The sequence below is a fragment of the Delphinus delphis genome, chromosome 2 (assembly GCF_949987515.2).
Source record: "Delphinus delphis chromosome 2, mDelDel1.2, whole genome shotgun sequence".
Lineage (NCBI taxonomy): Eukaryota > Metazoa > Chordata > Mammalia > Artiodactyla > Delphinidae > Delphinus > Delphinus delphis.
Window position 1 is genome coordinate 22,876,165 of NC_082684.1, and position 21,291 is coordinate 22,897,455.

A 21,291-nucleotide genomic window follows, 5' to 3' on the forward strand; every position below is an offset into this window, starting at 1 on the left:
TGTATTTTATAAAAGCTCTGACAGACAACTAGACATAGATAATAAGACAGAGACTTGATCTGTCTGTCTTATCTATTAAAAGTCAAGCCAGAATAAAGTAAAGCAACTATTAGAAAGAAAGAAAGGAGGCAAATAATTGGTTTAAGGTTTTTCATACAGCGATTTATAAAAAATCTTATTAATTCCAAGTCTCTATATATTATATCTGTCACCTGAAAAAATATCTGTTATGTATTTAGTTTTTTTAAAGAATGTGGTGTGTCATCAGGCATTCCATGGTCAGATGTTCATTTTCAAGCATGAGTTAGAGTTTCATTTCTGGGGAGAGTTCACTCTTACTTTTTAGCTTCTAACTGGTTAACCTCATACTTATTTAGAGTCTTTCTTTTTTTTTTTTTTTTGGACTGTAGTTAGAACATTTTGGCTTAAGCATTGTAAAAGCGTTTTTGATATTTTTGATAGACGATCTTTTACATGAAAGTAGCATTTGAGTTATTTCCTTTCACAGCAGGATTACATATTATCCTCAATGATTGTATCCAAGAAAAAAGTGGTGGAGAGTCTGAATCTACTGTATACATGCTGTTCTATTTTCGTTTTAATTGAAATGGGGCTCTCAGGTCAACTGTGGGAATCCATGCTAACTGATGGGCAGTTCTTCATGACTGCAGCTGCTGTGTAATTTTCCCTTAAGCATATATATCTCTTAAAGAGTAACTGTCCATGTTGAAAATAGAGGGTGGATAGTAGTTGACAAACAGCCTTAAGCCAAGAAAATCAGAAAAATATAGGTTAGCTCATCCTAGCTTTCTGTATTAGGGACTCTACTATATAATTCCAAAATGTATGAAAGATGTCTCTTAAAAACATTTGAGCAGCCAAACGTTTTCCTTGCTAAAGCTCTTAAATTATTTGTTGTGTTAATGCCAGTCTAATACCCCAATTACAGTGAAGGTTTTGTGGTTTTAATATATTGTGAGATAAATAATACTGCTCTGTTTTTCTTTTGATATATAACTATATCTTTATCTTTCCATTAGGCTCAGCCACACTTAAGCAAGTTGTGCATTTCCTGTAATGTAGCTTGTTACCTGAGGAAGAATACTTTTTCCTTTAAATATGCAAAGGGTTCTATTTCTTGTGTAACTGAAGCGACTTCCTTAAATTGTTATTTTAGTTTTTTTGAGCTAAATAACATTACTTTCTTTCACTCTTTGTTGTCTACTTTTGTTTAAACCTACTTTCTTTTGATTAAAACCACCTGGGTGGGAGAATTGCTTTCTACCTCTTTTTAAGGTTAATATGTCTATAAATAAGGAACAGATTATCAACAGAGAAGCAGCAGAAAAATACACATGAACACACACGTGCTCCAAGTTGAAGAAAGGTTGAAGTACACTCTTTATAGGTAATTTAATATTAAAACTACTTCATATATAAAAGTCTTATCTTAGATATAGTGCTTTTCCAGTTTGGCTCCCAGAGGTCTCAAATATGAGGTCACTATCATTTTAATACAAAAGACAAAGAAGGAGTATAAGGAAGGAGTATTTTAGACTCATTTCACTCACAAATGTAAATGTAAATACCTAATATCGTATGAAAAAGATAATATGTAATGGTTAAGTTAGCTTTGTCCCAGACTCCAAAGACAGTTTAATATTAGAAAATCTATAAATTCCACTTACCACATTAAAGGATTAAATGAGAAAAACCACATGATCATTATCAGTAGTTGTAGGAAAAAAGTATTTGATTAAGTTCGACGCAGATTCATATTAAAAAATTTTCTTAGTAAATTAGAGGACTTTTTAAACCTGATATAAAATATCTACCAAAATATTCTTTAAAAACAACATTTAAAATAGGAAGATACTTAAAAAACAGGTGTAAGGAACAATAGTCATTATCACCACTTCCATTCAACCTTTTATTAGTATGAGCTGCTAGCCAGTGCCATAAAGTAAGGTAAAGAAATTATGCAGTAAGGATAGGAAAGTAGGAAATAAAGCTGTCATGATTTGTAGATAATCTGACTGTTAAAAGAAAAAGAATCTACAGAAAAATTATTACTAATGATAGAAGAAATTAACAAGTGTCTGGATATAAAATTCAATATGTAGAATCAATTACATTTCTATTTACTAACAGTGAGCAATTAGAAAACATAGTTTTAAAGATTCTGTTTACAAAAGCAGCACAATGATAGTGCACTTTGGAATATATCTATGAAAAGATGTGTAAGATGTTCACATGCATATTATAAAACTACTGAAATACTTTGAATGATAAATGATGAAATATATCATGTTTATGAATAGGAAAACTTTATATCATAAATATCTTCAATCCTTTCCAAATTGACCTATAGATTTGGTGATATTAATTCTAATTAAAATACCAAAGTGCTTTTTATATAACTTGATAAGTTGATACTAAAATGTTTAAGGATATGTAAGTGAACAAATGTAGCTTAGAGAAATTCTGAAGCAAACAAGTATGGAATCTAATCCTAATACATGCCAAAGCTTAATGTGAAGCTATAGTAGTCAAGACTTGTGTGGTATCAGTTCAGGGATAGACAATTCAGTAGCAATCTCAGCAACAGAGGAAAAGAAAAATATATATATGCATGAAACTTTGAAATATGACAGTTTACATGAAACTTTAGGGGGAAATGAAGGAGTATTCAGTAAATGTGATAAGGAAAAATGGTTGATCCATATAGTAAAAATTTTTAAAGTATCCCTTATTCATTGACAGTTTTGGCAGTCTTAAATACTTCTTTTCATCAAAGGATACTTAAAAAAAAATAGGGCTTCCCTGGTGGCGCAGTGGTTGAGAGTCCGCCTGCCAATGCAGGGGACACAGGTTCGTGCCCTGGTCTGGGAAGATCCCACATGCCGCGGAGCGGCTGGGCCAGTGAGCCATGGCCGCTGAGCCTGCGCGTCCGGAGCCTGCGCGTCCGGAGCCTGTGCTCCGCAACGGGAGAGGCCACACAGTGAGAGGCCCGCGTACAGCCAAAAAAAAAAAAAAGACAAGACATAAACTACAGATTAAAAGAAATTCTAAAATTTTACCTACTAAGGATTAATATCAAGAATAAATGAACTAAAAATAAATAAGAAAAAGAACTCAATCAAAATGGGCAAAAAACATGAATAACTACTTAATAGAAGAAAGACAGGTTCAATAAACAGGAAGAAATAATGAGGTAACTGCAGGTTACTAATTCAATAAAATCCCATTTTCTCTCATTTAGCATACATTTAAATCTAACAATATCAAAGGTTGGAAAGGATATGGGTCACCAGTATCTTATGAATTGTTGGTGTAATATAAGTTAGTATAACCTCTCAATAAAAATTTGTATTCCCTTATAAAGTTGAACAGTCACATGCTGTGTGTTCTAGTAATATTACTCCAGAGTATTTACTCAAGGGAACCTCTTACATATGTATAACAAGTGGTATGTCTAAGAGTATGTTTAAGATCCTGTAAGGGAGCAGGAAAGTGTAAAAAGGAGTGGGAGTGATTATGAGACTATAACAGAATGGCGGTAATTAATGGTTTCATTAAGCTAGAATGCGATTTCCATTTGAACCTTACAACAGCTCTGTACTTTAAACAAGATGTAAGTATTATGCTACACATAGTAGTATCTTTATGGATTAATTGAGAATTTGTATATTATTTTCATGCAGTAGAACAAGGTGTCTGGGTCTCTTTATAGGGGAAAATATGAAATAAGCTTCTCTAGAGGTTAAGCCAATGTGACTGTTTTACCGTACTGTCTTCTCTATAATAAAGGAAGCTCAGTGCCAGAATATATGGTTGAAATAAAATAAAGCAAGTTGGTATGAACTGTACCCCTTTTATTCTATCTCATTCACACATGTACTGTTATACATATATATTCAGTATATCACACATACATTTTTGAGACATATTTTTTCTTCATTTGAAACTGTAGAATTTTCCAAGACTCAATAAAGACATTTTCTTATAAAGAGAAGAAAATTAAGCTCTTGAACATTTTCTTTTCCCTGTTCCAAAATACATTTTGCATTTGACTGAATATTTTCAGAACCTCCCAATCCATTTTATAGAAATAATGCGATATGTCACAGACTTTGAGTGCTGCAGGATCACTTCTTGGTGAGCAGAAGTAGAAAATATTTATAAAGATATAATATCTAAAATATCTGTAATAATGATGATAATGATGATGGTGAATAATTACAGGAATAATTATTACTATAATAACATTATTCATGACTGCTGGCTATTCAGTAAGCATAGTATTAATTGCTTTTAGTAATCCTTTTAAATGTCTTTTGATTTAGGGACTTCCCTGCTGGTCCAGTGGTTAAGACTCTGTGCTTCCACTGTACACTGTAGGGGGCATGGGTTCCATCCCTGTGTCCGGGAACTAAGCCATGTGGCATGGCCAAAAAAAAAAAAGGTCCTTTGATTTAGATACTGTTATCCTTTTAAGTTCAGATATCACACAATTGATATGGGTCAAAGCTAGGACTGGAATCCAGGTTTTCTGATTAAATTCTTTCAGCCCTTTATCAGTTCTCTATACCAAAAACGTATACATTTTTTAAAATGGCATAAAAAATAGAATGAATATTCAAGAAACTTTCTAAAAAAATCTTTTGTCTAGGAAAAGAAAGGTAAATGGACTTCTTTTTCATAATCCTATTTATATAATTGTTTTATTTTCTCTGCTGAGTTGCTTCAAAATTTGCCAGTCAGAAGCATTGTCTATTTCCTATAAAGGACAAGTGATTCAAAATCCTTTATTATTTTTGCTGTGAAGGTAGCATTTTCTTGGATTTATTAATTAATTTTGGGGAGTTTATGGAAGCTTATCTTTTCTAGAGTTCTGATGCTTAAAAAAAAAGAAAAGGAAAAAAAAGGCATACTTATCTTCTTCAGGAAAACCAAAGGTAGGCCAGAATTATATGTTGTAAGCAGTTTTACATTTCTGTGTGTATTATTCCTTTGCTTTAATGCATTTAAAAAATGCTTATCAGTTCATTAATGAAACAATAGTTTTAGTGAGACAAGAAATGCTGATGTATTTCTTTTAATGAATATCCTGGCTTTCTTTGTGCAAACAACCACACAAAGTGTTCCTTTATGATTTCAGAATGGAGGTGTTTTAAAATGATTTATAATTATGTAAATCTTTTACTAGAATGGTAATTTTAAAATTTTGCTAAGACTATAAATTTCCTTTTTATTGTTAATTGCGGGCCTAACATAGATTTCAGGGGAAAAAAATACCCTGAATATGAGACGTGCTATTATATAGATCATACTATACATAAACGTTTGCCTGTCTTTTCTAAGATTTCTAACAATTACACTTTCTTTTTTTAAACCTTGAATATCTTAGAGACAAAAGTTTAGAACCTTGAGCTTTAGAACAAATTATTCTGAGAGGATAAAGACAGGAATTAAATTGCCACTGATAGCTTTCACTTAACTTACTTTTACCAACTTCAGTGGAATAATTATGCAGAAAAGTGTTATCTTTTGATTTTGCTTAGTTTTCATGTGATATAATATTCTTCCCAATGCTATAGTATTTTCTGAATTAGAAAATAACATTATTGAATTAGAAAGCATAAGCTGTTCTTGTGAAATGAAACTGATTTCGAGGTCAAAGAAATTTTAGAAAAAAATGGGAAAATAAACCATATTACAGATGGGCATTTGATGGGCACAAATACATATCTATAAATGACAGTGGAAAACAAGAGGCAAAGGAAAGTATTAAAAACATTGGAGCTTGGTTCAAAATTATGGCTCTGCACATCCCCAACCCCCTATGCTTTGTAGCTAAATACCTTAAAAAACTTAGCTATATTGGATTTGTTTGTTTGATTGCTGGTTATCTTTGTAGGTCCTTTTTATAGAAACTAATTTCGAGAAGTATTTTAATATACTGACTCTAGTATTAGCAATTCTATGACATTATATGTTTTAAAAAGATTTTTCTGTTCATGTTTAGTATACTTTTGTTGCTTAATAAGTATCTCAAAATTTAATACTGTCAAGTTAATTTCACAGAACAAGAGACGACTACTATGCTTCTTGTGAAGATATTTTAAACAATAGTTTTTCCTAGTGTAAATTTCTTTTTTATAATAAATTGTATAGATTTGTTAGTTTTACAGCCAGTAACTAGCTTATATATATATTCTATTGATATTGCCAGAAAAATAGGCCTAGAAATCTGTAATTTATAATTGGCAGGCCACTGGGCCTCAAGGTCAGTTTATATGTCATCTCTTTGGTGTAAATCTCTGTTTTTGCTTTTACTAAATTGGAATTGTGAAAGTTGCTTTTAAACATCAAGAACCTGTCAGTTTTGATATGTGAGGATAATTTTTTTTTTTTTTTTTTTTTTTTGCGGTACGTGGGCCTCTCACTGCTGTGGCCTCTCCCGTTGTGGAGCACAGGCTCCGGACGCGCAGGCTCAGTGGCCATGGCTCACGGGCCTAGCCGCTCCGCGGCATGTGGGATCTTCCCGGACCGGGGCACGAACCCGTGTCCCCTGCATTGGCAGGCGGACTGTCAACCACTGCACCACCAGGGAAGCCCAGGATAATTTTGAAGATGTAAAATTCTCCCTAACCTGTCCCCTCTGCACTTTCCCCAAAACGCAAGAAGGAGAAAACTGATTACTATATATAGACAATACAATAAGGATATCAGTGATTTGTGAACAGTAAACCATAAAGCAACATCCCCTATAATCAATCAGCCCTTCTCCGTGGTTCATTAAAGTAAAGCATCCAATTTGCCCAGCTTGCAAAAAGAGTGGTGAATTTCAATTCTAACTGTTCACATGTCTAAACTCTTTTTGGTTTGTTATCAGTCAATTCCCTGTTTAGTTCTCTTTATTCCCCATAACTTGTCTTTGTTACATACAGAAAGGGGATTTTATCTTATTTATAAGGTGTAGAAAAGGACTATGCTTCCTGTTTTCACTGTAGAGGCAGTGATTGTCTTGTGTTGTGGCTTAGCATGACACAAGGTTTGAGAATGACTGAACTGATCTTAGGTTTAGTTTGGATACTCTTCTCTGGAAGTCTGCCTTATGATATTTTTATTAATGATGAACCATATGTAACTAACTGATGGAGAAGTCTGTCAAAGAATGTGGCATTTGTGACTGTCTGATACCCGCAGTACTTTACCTGTAATCCAAGGCTGTTTAATCACGGAGCAGTGGTTTGTAGTTCTCATGTGTTATTTTAATTCAAAAATAATCAGCTTATAAATCTGTTTACCTTTATCTCCCTAGTGGAAATATTTAGCATTCTAACTTTCAGTGTGTTATATTTAATAACTTACCATCTGATAACATGCTGGGTGTCATTGTCTATGACAAACTCCTCTTCTCCTTCTGGATCTCTGTTTGATCTGATTATCTACAACATCCTAGGGAGCCAGCAAGTGCTTATAGTCGTTCCTCTGACAACCTCTTGGTTTAAGTAAGGATTCTTTGATTTAGTAAAATTTAAAAGTAAGAAGGTAAAAGCAACTGAATGTGATATGGCTCAAGATAACTTATGCCTCGAGATAATCATTGAATCAAATTTATATGAAAAGGCAAGTATAGAATCTTTCTCACATAAAAACCTTTGTAAATAAAAAACCTTTGTAAATAATACTTTTAAGATTTATATTATTTTTTTAAATAGTGATGGATCTTTATCAAAATGAACTGAAAGTTGGAGGTGAGTTAGGTACCAGCAGCTGATAAATGAAGTGTGACGGCTTTAGGTTTTAAAAATATTGATCTGTTATAATATCACTGAATATCTGGAATTTTAGTTCTGTCTCACATTTGCAGGTTAGAAACGCTGAAACATTTAGTCCTGTGCCCTTTTATTAACCTCTCAGTGAAATTGGATAATCATGTTGCGATAGCTGTGTTCTTCCAAATTTTCTAACTCTTTTTTAGCATACTTTTTATTAGTAGAAATCCAAGTACCAGGAAGCAGTCAAACCAGTAAGAACCTTGGGAGAGAGAGTAAACCAGAGTTATGTTTCTATATTTAAAAGCAGCATCAAGATGATTTCTTTTTCCTCAAAAAACTAAGCCTCCAACAATACAATACGAGTATTGTAGCACAGAATGCCAGAATACAGTTTCCAATTTTTCTGGAGTGAGATCTATAAACATAATAGCATTGGCCACATTAATTAGGTATACATTTATTTTCAGTTGATTATTTCCAAATTCTTGTCTTTAAAAATTTCCTGATCTCCTCAGACTTCTAACAGATGTCTAGAAAGTGTATGTTCATCTAGTCTTAAGCTTCTAATTGCCACTTTGAAGATAATGTTGTTTTCCCTTAAATCTGTTTGCAACTCAGGGTACTTAGAAATATTAGTAATTTGTTGTGATAATTTCTTTTCATTATATTTAAGATACAATGAGCAGCCAGATTTTTTTTTCTGGATTTGTTTTTTGTTTTTTTTTTTTGTATTGGAGCTAGTAAAGCTTTAATTTTTTAGATTTTTATTATAGTAAAGTTGGAACAAAATCAGTAATTGAATTCAACTGATCATCTCAGTCTTCACAAAATACATCCTAAATAAGCACCAGCCTTTAAATAATCAACAAATGTTATTCCACCAAAGATATTGGTCAAGCCAGGGTTGCAGTTCTTTAGCAAAGGAGACGGTGGTTTTTTTTGTAAATTTACTTATTTATTTATTATTTATGTTTGGCTGCGTTGGGTCTTCATTGCTGCACGTAGGCTTTCTCTAGTTGCGGCGAGCGGGGGCTACTCTTTGTTGCGGTGCACGAGCTTCTCATTGCATTGGCTTCTCTAGTTGCAGAGCACAGCCTCTAGGTGCTCGGGCTTCAGTAGTTGTGGCATGTGGGCTCAGTAGTTGTGGCTCGCGAGCTCTAGAGCGCAGGCTCAGTAATTGTGGTGCACGGGCTTAGTTGCTCCGCGGCATGTGAGATCTCCCCAGACCAGGGCTCGAACCCATGTCCCCTGCACTGGCAGGTGGATTCGTAACCACTGTGCCACCAGGGAAGTCCCAGAGAGGTTTAAAATAAAGTTATAGTCACATCCTGTATTTTCTTCATATATAAATTATACTTGAACCTCTCAGAACATTTTTCTCGTACTTTACTCAAGTACTATAAATTTTGCTAATAATTTAAAATGTGTTTGCAGTAAATCAAATGTCTTGCCCTTTCAGGACATTTTTAAAGGTCTGCCAAAATAAAATGACAATGTATTAGAGAACTCACAAGTGTTACAGTGACAGAAAAGCTTAACACACACTGTCTCAATTAATAAGGAACTTCCTTTGCCCATGTGTATTAGTTTGCAAGGGCTACCATAACAAAGTACCGCAGACTGGGTGACTTAAACAATAGCAATTTATTTTATCACAGTTCTGGAGGCAAGAAATCCAAGATTAAGGTGCCAACAGGGTTGGTTGGTTACATTCTGAGATGTTTCCCATACTTGTGGAGGCCATATGCTCCCTCTTCTCTCTCCTTCTGTCTTCATGCTTTTCCCTCTCTGTGTATACTAATCCCTTCTTTTCCCTCTCTGTGTATACTAATCTCTTCTTTTACAGACACCAGTCATATTGGATTAGGACCCACCCTAGTGACCTCTTTTTACCTTAACCACCTCTTTTATTTATTTATTTTGGTCAAGCCACGTGGCTTGTGGGATTTTAGTTCCTCAACTAGGGGTCAGCCTGGGCCCTTGGCAGTACTAACCCCTTGACCACCAGGGAATTACCTACCTTAACCACCTCTTTAAAGGACCTATCTCCAACTTCACTTACGTTCTGAGGTACTGGGGGTTACCTTCATCATAATGAATTTGGGGGGGAACACAGTTCAGCTCATACCAGAAGGTATGAGACTTTCACAGATACTTAGGCCTCCTATCTTTCAATGTTGTTAAATTTTTCTGCTTTATTTTTTTTCTTTAATCAGACTTGACAAATAATTTTTCATTTTTTAGTCTTAAAAAAAGAAAAACAGCTTTAGGTTTTACTGATTTACTCTACTGTGACGTTTAAAGAAGTTAGTTGATGCCTCTATAACTAATTACTACGCCTTCCCAAATCCACTGTTCTTTCTGAGAAGAGAGAACCTAGAGGTAACCACTATTTGAACTTGGTGTTTATCATTCCTAAACATATTATGTCCTTTTATTACTACATATTGTCTATCAACAAAATATATATACTATTGATTATAGATTTTTAAGCTTTATACAGATGACTTTTCCACATAATAATCAAATTTTTAATTTTTACTCTGTTGACCATATACTGTAGGGGTTTTTTTTAATTAATTTATTTATTTTTGGCTGCATTGGGTCTCTTGCTGTGTGCGGGCTTTCTCTAGTTGCGGCAAGCGGGGGCTACTCTTCGTTGCGGTGTGCAGGCTTCTCATTGTGGTAGCTTCTCTTGTTGCGGAGCACAGGCTCTAGGTGTGCAGGCTTCAGTAGTTGTGGCAGGCGGGCTCAGTAGTTATGGCTCACGGGCTCTAGAGCACAGCCTCAGTAGTTGTGGTGCACGGGCTTAGTTGCTCCGCGGCATGTGGGATCTTCCCGGACCAGGGCTCGATCCCATGTCCCCTGCACTGGCGGGTGGATTCTTAACCACTGTGCCACCAGGGAAGTCCTATACTGTAGTTTTACTTCATTTTAACTGCAGTTATACCATCATTCATTTTTAGAGTTATTTCAGTAACCTTTGATTACTCACTTACTGCCTTCAATGATTATGCATTTATTGAGGCTTTCTATTTCTTTTTTAAGCCAATTATCATAAAGTTGGTTATAGTACTCTCTTAATAGTTTAAGAAACTCAACTACATTTCTAACTGGCATGTACCTTTTTTCTAACGATTTTTTTTATTTTTCTTTTTTACCATTATCAATTTCTGATCAGTTGATTAGCATTTTTCCCTTTCTGAGAGAAATTTTGGTATTCTTGTCCCTCTAATCTTTTTTCATTATCTGTATCATTAATTTCTGCCCTTATATTTATTATTTCACTCCTTTTACTCTCTCAATATTTATTCTGTTTTTTCTTTTTCTAGTTTCTTAAGGAGAATATTTAAACTAACTTATTTCCAGTATTTTAAATTAATGCATTAAAGTAATACATTTATTTATGTTTAGTTGTATTCCCTGAGTTTTGATATGTGGTGCTTTCATTGCTGTTCATTTATAAATATTTTATAATTTCCATTATGAATTACATAGGAGTACAACTTGATTTTTCAATCCCTCAAATTTTTGTTTTTGTTTCACTACATTTCCAATGCCAATTTTAAATTTAATTGCAGTATTATCAGATAACTGGTGTTTTTAATATTTGCCCCTTGAAATTTATTGAAACTTCCTTTATATCCCAATGCCTGTCATACTTTTGTATTTCATGTATATTTAAAATATATATATGCGTATATCATTTCTGTTTGTAGTGTAAGAATTTTGTATATATCTAATGATTTAGCTTATTAGTTTTGTTGTTAGACTCTTTTCTGGTTTTTTCTTAATTCATTTATGATAGAGTATGTTAAAATCTCAAATAAAATCTTGGATAGGCATGCGGAAGCTTTTAACAGTCACAATTTTCCTGTTTTCCGCAGTGGCTGCACCAATTTGCATTCCCACCAACAATGCACAAGTGTTCCGTTTTCCGCACATCCTTGCCAACACTGTTGTTTCTAGTCTTTTTGATAATAGCCAGTCTAACAGGTATGAGTTGTTATCTCATTGTGGTTTTGATCTGCACTTCCATGATGATTACTGATGTTTAGCATCTTTTCATGTACCTATTGCCTCTCTGTATGTCTTTTTTTTTAAAAAAATTTTATCTTATATTGGGGTATAGTTGATTAACAGTGTTGTATTAGTTACAGGTGTACAGCAAAGTGATTCAGTTATATATATACATAGATCTATTCTTATTCAATTTCTTTTCCCATTTATGTTATTACAGAATATTGAGCTGAGTTCCCTGTGCTATACAGTAGGTCCTTGTTGGTTATCTATTTTAAATATAACAGTGTGTACAGATGAATGGATAAAGAAGAAGTGGTACATATATACAATGGAATATTACTCAGCCATTAAAAAGAATGAAATAATGCCATTTGCAGCAACATGGATGGACCTGGAGATTATCATACTAAGTGAAGTAAGACAGACAGAGAAAGACAAATATCATGTGATATTGCTTATATGCAGAATCTGAAAAAAATGATACAAATGAACTTATTTACAAAACAGAAACAGACTCATTGACTTAGAGAATGAGCTTATGGTTACGAGGGGGAAGAGTGAGGGGAGGGATAGACTGGGAGTTTGGGATTGACATGTACACGCTGTTTGTCTTCTTTGGAAAAATGTCTGTTTAGATTTTCTGCCCATTTTTAAATTAGATTGTTTTTCTGATAGTTATATGAGTTCTTTATATATTTTGGATATTAGCCTCATATGAGATATATAATTTGCAAGTATTTTCTCCCATTCAGTAGGTTGCCTTTGCATTTTGTTGATGATTTCCTTTACTGTGCAGAAGCTTTTTAGTTTGATATCATTCCACTTGTTTATTGTTGCTTTTGCTTTTAGTGTCATATTCAAAGAAATCATCACTAAGACCTATGTCAAGGAGCTTTCTGTCTGTGTTTTCTTGTAGGAGTTTTATGGCTTCAGGTATTATATTTACGTCTTAATACATTTTGAGTTACTTTCTGTGTATTATGTAAGATAATGGACAAGTGTTTTTTGGTTGTTTGTTTTGTTTTGTTTTGCATGTGGCGGTCCAGTTTTCCCCAAACCATTTATTGAAGAGACTATCCTTCCCCCATTGTATATTCTTGACTCCTTTGTCATAAATTATTTGGCCATATGTGTGGTTTTATTTATGGGGTCTCTATTCTGTTCCATTGATCTTTGTGTCTATTTTTATGCCAATGCCTGCTGTTTTAATTACTGTAGTTTTGTAATACAGTTTGAAATTAGGGAGCATAATTTCATAAACAAGATGAAAAGACAACCCTCAGAATGGGAGAAAATATTTGCAAATGAAGCAACTGACAAAGGATTAATCTCCAAAATTCACAAGCAGCCCATGCAGCTCAATATCAAAAAAACAAACAACCCAATCCAAAAATGGGCAGAAGACCTAAATAGACATTTCCCCAAAGAAGATATACAGATAGCCAACAAACACATGAAAGGATGCTCAACATCACTAATCATTAGAGAAATGCAAATCAAAACTACAATGAGGTATCACCTCACACCAGTCAGAATGGCCATCATCAAAAAATCTACAAACAGGGGCTTCCCTCGTGGCGCAGTGGTTGAGAGTCCGCCTGCCGATGCAGGGGACGCAGGTTCATGCCCCAGTCTGGGAGGATCCCACGTGCCGCGGAGCGGCTGGGCCCGTGAGCCATGGCCGCTGAGCCTGCGCGTCCGGAGCCTGTGCTCCACAATGGGAGAGGCCGCAACAGTGAGAGGCCCGCGTACTGCAAAAAAAAAAAAAAAAAAATCTACAAACAATAAATGCTGGAGAGGCTGTGGAGGAAAGGGAACCCTCTTGCACTGTTGGTGGGAATGTAAATTGATACAGCCACTACGGAGAACAGTATGGAGGTTCCTTAAAAAACTAAAAATAGAATTGCCATATGACCCAGCAATCCCACTACTGGGCATATACCCAGAGAAAACCAAAACTCAAAAAGACACATGCACCCCAATGTTCATTACAAGACTGTTTACAATAGCCAGGTCATGGAAGCAACCTAAATGCCTATCGACAGATGAATGGATAAAGAAGATGTGGTACATATATACAATGGAATATTACTCAGCCATAAAAAGAAACGAAATTGGATATTTGTAGAGACGTGGGTGCATCTATAAACTGTCATACAGAGTGAAGTAATTCAGAAAGAGAAAAACAAATATCATATATTAACGCATATATGTGGAACCTAGAAAAATGGTACAGATGAACTGGTTTGCAGGGCAGGAATTGAGACACAGATGTAGAGAACAAACATATGGACACCAAGGGGGGAAAGCAGCGGGCTGTGTGTGTGTGATGAATTGGGAGATTGGGATTGACATGTATACGCTCGTGTATAAAATTGATGACTAATAAGAACCTGCTGTATAAAAAAATAAATAAAATAAAATTCAAAACTTAAAAAGAAGCACACCATTTTATGGTGAACTTAGTGGGAGAAGAAGCTGATATATGATCTTGAGACATGAAAGTAAAAGCTTACTAATTATAATAACTAATAAGAACCTGCTGAATAAAAAAATAAACTGAAAAAAAAAATGCTTCCAGCTTTTTTGTTTTTCTTTCTTGAGATCGATAGTGATTTATAAAAAGGATTACTTAGGGGTTTATCCTGGGGACACATATCACTCCCCTCTGCTGCTCATTATAAACAGACTTGATTGAATTAGTTCAATGGCATTGTAAAGTTATCTACCCTGGTGGCCATCCTCTCCTGATTTTTTAAATAATTGTTTTACTCTAAAGTTGGGAAAGCCATGGAATTGCTCATACCTCAAAGGTGATTTTCTTCTGTCCTCTTTTAGATAATATTTGGTCTTATTTATTTTTTCTTTACTTAATTTCGTAACTGTCATTTTATGATCTGGGATCTGGAGTAGAGAATGGTCCATTTTCTCGGCCATCTTGATTCAATTCTCCCAGCTTTTTTTTTCTTTAAGAAAAGTATCTTTTTCTATCTATCTAATGTAAGGCATCTGTATCTGTTAAGTTTTTCGTTTTGTTTTTTTCCTTTGAGGAGGAGGAGAGTTTAGAGAACAGAGTAATCATTTAAACAGTGATTCTGGTCATTTGGAAGATCAGAATTGCTTATATCCTATCATGTTTTCTTCATGCTTATCCTGTGAATTATCTCCATTTTCTTTTTTTTTTTTAACATCTCTATTGGAGTATAATTTCTTTACAATGGTATGTTAGTTTCTGCTTTATAACAAAGTAAATCAGCTATACATATACATATATCCCCATATCTCTTCCATCTTGCATCTCCTTCCCTCCCACCCTCCCTATCCCACTCCTCTAGGTGGTCACAAAGCACCAAGCTGATTTCCCTGTGCTATGCGGCTGCTTCCCACTAGCTATCGGTTTTACATTTGGTAGTGTATGTAAGTCCATGCCACTCTCTCACTTTGTCTCAGCTTATCCTTCCCCCTCCCTGTGTTCTCAAGTCCATTCTCTAGTAGGTCTACATCTTTATTCCCATCCTGCCCCTTGGTTCTTTATAACCATTTTTTTTGTTTGTTTTTAGATTCCATATATATGTGTTAGCATACGGTATTCATTTTCCTCTTTCTGACTTACTTCACTCTGTATGACAGACTCTAGGTCCATCCACCTCACTACAAATAACTCAATTTTGTTTCTTTTTTTGGCCGAGTAATATTCCATTGTATATATGTGCCACATCTTCTTTATCCATTCATCTATGGATGGACACTTAGGTTGCTTCCATGTCCTGGCTATTGTAAATAGAGCTACAGTGAACATTGTGGTACATGACTCTTTTTGAATTATGGTTTGTTTTCTCAGGGTATATGTCCACTAGTGAGATTGCTGGGTCATATGGCAATTCTATTTTTAGTTTTTTAAGGAACCTCCATACTGTTCTCCATAGTGGCTGTATCAATTTACATTCCCACCAACAGTGCAAGAGGGTTCCCTTTTCTCCACAGCCTCTCCAGCATTTATTGTTCGTAGATTTTTTTTTTTTTTTTTTTTTTTTTTTTGTGGTACACAGGCCTCTCACTATTGTGGCCTCTCTCATTGCAGAGCACAGGCTCCAGACACGCAGGCTCAGTGGCCGTGGCTCACGGGCCCAGCCACTCCACGACATGTTGGATCTTCCTGGACCGGGGCACAAACCCGCGTCCCCTGCATCGGCAGGCGGACTCTCAACCACTGTGCCACCAGGGAAGCCCTGTTTGTAGATTTTTTGATGATGGCCATTCTGACTGGTGTGAGGTGATACCTAATTGTAGTTTTGATTTGCATTTCTCTAACGATTAGTGATGTTGAGCATCCTTTCGTGTGTTTGTTGTCAATCTGTATATCTTCTTTGGGGAAATGTCTATTTAGGTCTTCTGCCCATTTTTGGATTAGGTTGTTTGTTTTTTGGATATTGAGCTGCATGAGCTGCTTGTAAATTTTGGAGATTAATCCTTTGTCAGTTGCTTCATTTGCAAATATTTTCTCCCATTCTGAGGGTTGTCTTTTCGTCTTGTTTATGGTTTATTTTGCTGTGCAAAAGCTTCTAAGTTTCATTAGGGCCCATTTCTTTATTTTTGTTTTTATTTTCATTACTCCAGGAGATGGGTACAAAAAGATCTTGCTGTGGTTTATGTCAGAGTGTTATTTCTATGTTTTCCTCTAAGAGTTGTAAAGTGTCTGGTCTTACGTTTAGGTCTTTAATCCATATTGAGTTTATTTTTGTGTATGGTGTTAGGGAGTGTTCTAATTTCATTCTTTTACATGTAGCTGTCCACTTTTCCCAGCACCACTTAATGAAGAGGCTGTCTTTTCTCCATTGTATATTCTTGCCTCCTTTATCAAAGATAAGGTGACCATATGTGCGTGGGTTTATCTCTGGGCTTTCTATCCTGTTCCATTGATCTATATTTCTGTTTTTGTGCCAGTACCATACTGTCTTGATGACTGTAGCTTTGTAGTATAGTCTGAAGTCAGGGAGCCTGATTCCTCCAGCTTTGTTTTTCTTTCTCAAGATTGCTTTGGCTATTCAGGGTCTTTTGTGTTTCCATACAAATTGTGAAATTTTTTGTCCTAGTTCTGTGAAAAAATGCCATTGGTAGTTTGATAGAGATTGCATTGAATCTGTAGATTGCTTTGGGTTGTATAGTCATTTTCACAGTGTTGATTCTTCCAGTCCAAGAACATGGTATATCTCTCCATCTGTTTGTATCATCTTTAATTTCTTTCATCAGTGTCTTATAGTTTTCTGCATACAGATCTTTTGTCTGCTTAGGTAGGTTTATTCCTTGTTATTTTATTCTTTTTGTTGCAGTCCTAAATGGGAGTGTTTCCTCATTTTCTCTTTTAAGATTTTTCATCATTAGTGTATAGGAATTCAAGAGATTTCTGTGCATTAATTTTGTATCCTTCTATTTTACCAAATTTATTGATTAGCTCTAGTAGTTTTCTGGTGGCATCTTTAGGATTCTCTTTGTATAGTATCATGTTATCTGCAAACAGTGACAGCATTACTTCTTCTTTTCTGATTTTTGATAATCCATTTTGATTCTTACAATGACTGAGGTCACAGTTAATAATAATTTGTTAAAGATAGGTGGTTTTTAAAAGAATTTTTCATCAGTAATTAATTAGAAAATGTAGTAAAATAACCATCTCTAGAGACTGCAATATTATTTATGTTTTAGGTATAAATTTAATTTTAGACTTTAAAATCTAATGTTTGAAAGTGTGCTTAATATTTTATATTCTAAACAGAAATAATTACCACTGTAAAACATGTAAGTCAGCCACCTTTCATGAGATAAACTATTTAGACTACCTTTCCTAAATAGTTTAGTACCCACAAATGATGTATATTTCCATTAATTAATTATTGAATGTTTCAACAAATGTTATTCTCTGTTGCTGGGGTCGTGTGAAATGTTGTTACTGCTGTTTCTCATGTGTTCAGCTCAGATCAAGTTAATCATATCTAAAACTCTTGTAGTATTACCAAGTCTGGAAAAAGCATTTGTCTAAACAGCCGGAAAGCTTCTCTCTGTTGATGGAAGTTTGATAGAAGCTGAGTGATGTTGTTTCAACCCAGTGTATTCTGTATAATTAAGCAATTGATGTCCTTTAGTCCATTAAGCAATTTCAGCCACCCTCCCCAACACTACTTTGAATTCATATTTTATTGGTTATTCTGATCACTTTTTAAATCTCATTAGTTGGAGTTGAGAGGCAGCATTAGTGAAAATTTTGAATTATAAAAGAAAAAACATTCTGGAAAAATGTACTTATATTGCTTAATACATATAGTTATTTGAAGTAAAACTGCCCAGGAAATACCTTCTTTAATGAAAAGAAGAATTATAATTTCACAGTATCTTTTTAAAGGATAATGTTGGCCTGTATTTACAGTCTGTTTACATGTATGTACTTAACAAGCACATCTGAAATTCTTGCAAACAGTTTGGTCTTTCAATTGTATAAATATTCCCCTTGAAAACAATTTGCACTTTTTTTCTTGTTATTCTTAAGAGAGAGACTTCAGTTTAGCCCCTATCATAAGCAGAAACATATCTCCAATTAAAATAGATTCATAACCTTGGACCATTAGGCAGAAAGAACAATTTCCGACTTCCTCTGTGGTTGTCCAGGGCCTCTTGCACCTTTGAAGTATATTGATGGTGGTGGTAAGATGTAGGGGTGATCCTAGCAATAACAAACATTAGCACAACAAACCAGTATGCTCTAGTTTTAACCAGATGGAAGGAAATAAAGCCATAGCACTATTGGCAGTGGAGCAGAGGAGGAGGAAAGACTGGATGCTATTGCTTTGTCTGGTGGGGGAACAGTTTTTATTTAATACCCTTTTTATAATACTTACTAGTTCTATTTCTTTAACTCCATATTTCTGTTTCATTGGGTGACCAAGTCTGAGTTCAGGCAAATGAAGTTTCACTCAGCAATTAAGCCTCCATCGAACCTTGGTGGTTAGCACTATCCTGGTTTTCATAGGAGTCCTGGTCATTTTCACGTCAAAATATTTTAGAGATGTGAATCTCCCTCCATAACTTCATATTTCAAATGAATACCATCATTCTAAGATCTATTGTGCAAAATTCATAACTTGGTACACAATTTCTCCACTACCCAATACTGAATTTGTCATCAGCTTGACCCAGGTAATTCATTTTTACCTGAGTCCATTTTTTTCTTCAGTTTCTGAAGAAACTGAATAATGATGGCACTAAGTTTTCCATATTCCCAAAATGGAACCAGTATTATAAAAAGAGTATTAAATAATAAGTGCTCCCCTACCAGACAAACCAACAGCATCAGTCTTTCCTCTTCTGCTCCATGTTCAACGGTGCTTTTGAAAAAATATTTTCACAAGAGGTGTCCAAGAGGTGATGAGACAGGTCGTGGCAAGATAAAGAATGATCATCGACAATAACAACCATGTTGTATCAGCCAGGTGCCGTGTGGCAGTGTGACACTATCCTGAGAGACATCCCTGGGCTCAAATTTCCTAGTGGGCTGCGCAAAGAAATGAACCCCCTCAAATTAAGACCCTAACACAAAGGGATTCCGAGACTACTGGGAAAGCAAGTGGCTTAGAAAAGTCCTGCTACTCTTATCAGTATAGGGTTGGGGGGTGCATTTATATGAATCTTGATGCATGTACTTTCTGTAGAAAGAGATGAGGAAGTCAGTGGATAAGAAAATGGATTTTATTTTTTCCAACCAAAGAAGTACTAAAGATTTTGGGTAGAACTTTTTTCAGGTAAAATGGTTAATTTAGATAAAACAGCTCCATATGTTTCAGGGTATACGTTTAAGGAAAATGTGCTAGAGACACAGAATAGCCAAATGGCTAAAAAGTCAGGCTCTCCTTTACTACTTCTCATGTGACTTTGGCAGTGTTATATAACATTTCTGACCCTTGGTTTCCTCTCATGCATAAATCGTGAGTAAAAATAATACTATATACCTCATAAGATTGTTGTGAAGATTAACTGTATTTAGCATAATACCTAAAAATAACAAACATTTAGTAAATGTTGTTGTTGAAGCATTCTAGTCAACATGACAGTGATCTGTTAATGCTTTTAAATTGCTATTTAGCATGTGTCTGTACCTAAGTCTGATGTAGGCTAAATTTATGTTTGTTATGGACTCTTCTAGATTTATCTCCGCAATCACAAAATCTGATAGAAGAAGTAATTTTATGTTCTGTATAATTGGCAAGGATGTCTAATGTAGAAAACGGTACATAACTTACTCAAGACTAACAGTTATTATGAGTGTCAGTTACCGCATTTGTATCTCTGAACTAATTGGTACGATACAATAAGCAAATGATGTTTTAACATATGAGTTGACATGTTAATTCAGGTGATATGTACACATTGAAGATTTTTAATTTTACAATGACAAAATATAGACAAAGTATTTGAAAAGCTGTGAGCCCCATCCTGTTATTTAAACCTCTTTCTTCATATCTCAAAGCCATATTCTATTCTGTCTTTGAGGTATTTAGAGTATATGGGTAAAGAAGAGGGGAAAATAAAGTACTGAGACATTGAAGATGTTACAGTTTTGATAATTCATGGTATCTTTAGTGTACATAGAAGACCTACCCATCCATTTGTAAGTATTTGTCATGTACCTCATGTGATCTCTGATAAACATAGCCTTTAGCATATACTGTATGGCTCTGGGAACATTGCAGTCAAAAGGGCCTGGATTCCGGGAAAGTTTAGCTTTGTACTTCAGTAAAAGGCCTCTCAAACCACCTACCTGATAAGGGACATGGGTAGTCAAAATCCATCATCATAATTAAAGAGTTATAAGTACTCCTGATTTGTCAAGTAATTGCACATCTGACTTGGAAAATGGGTGTCATTATTATTTAGAATAGTTTTACATGAATTTTTAAAAAAACAGATGCTGCTAATGAAATACATACCTGATTCACTAATTTCCATTGTAACAGACTGGTATTGACCTGTTCTATTAGTTAAAATATAAATATTATCATCATGTTTCAGTGGTAGTACCATAATTATTTAGATCAGCAAGTGTTTTTCATTATATTTAGTAGAATTTCAAATGTTTAAAGTGGCAGAACTCTCAACTGAGTAAACTGGGGAATTATAGACATCACTCAGGCTTGTTACATGAAGGAAAGCCATAAATGATGGCAGTACGGCTGGGATTTTCTACTTGCATACCAGTGCATGCATATCCTCCTTCATTTAACAAATATTTATGGTGCACTTGGTATGTGTCGAGCCCCACGCCCTCAGGAAGCATACAGTCCAGTGGAAAAGACAGGCCCTTAAGCAGGTAATAATAATTAACTGCAAAGTAATGTTAAGATAAATTATTTTGATGAAGAGAGGGGCATTTTGGAACCTATATTTTTTTCTTGACTCCTTTCCTGTGGTGGGACAAAATTATTACCAAATCTTG

The 21,291-nt window shown here is 34.8% G+C and overlaps 1 protein-coding gene and 1 long non-coding RNA gene across 2 annotated transcripts in view; both read left to right on the forward strand.

The window, feature by feature from the left end:
* Positions 1-21,291, forward strand: part of CEP128 (centrosomal protein 128) — a 435,188-nt gene that overhangs the window by 261,546 nt on the left and 152,351 nt on the right. The gene's annotated exons all lie outside the window — the stretch shown is intronic.
* LOC132419466 (uncharacterized) lies at positions 1,296-11,752 on the forward strand. The gene is made up of 3 exons (XR_009518203.1): positions 1,296-1,408; positions 4,891-4,958; positions 11,675-11,752. It is a non-coding gene; the product is annotated as an uncharacterized lncRNA (long non-coding RNA).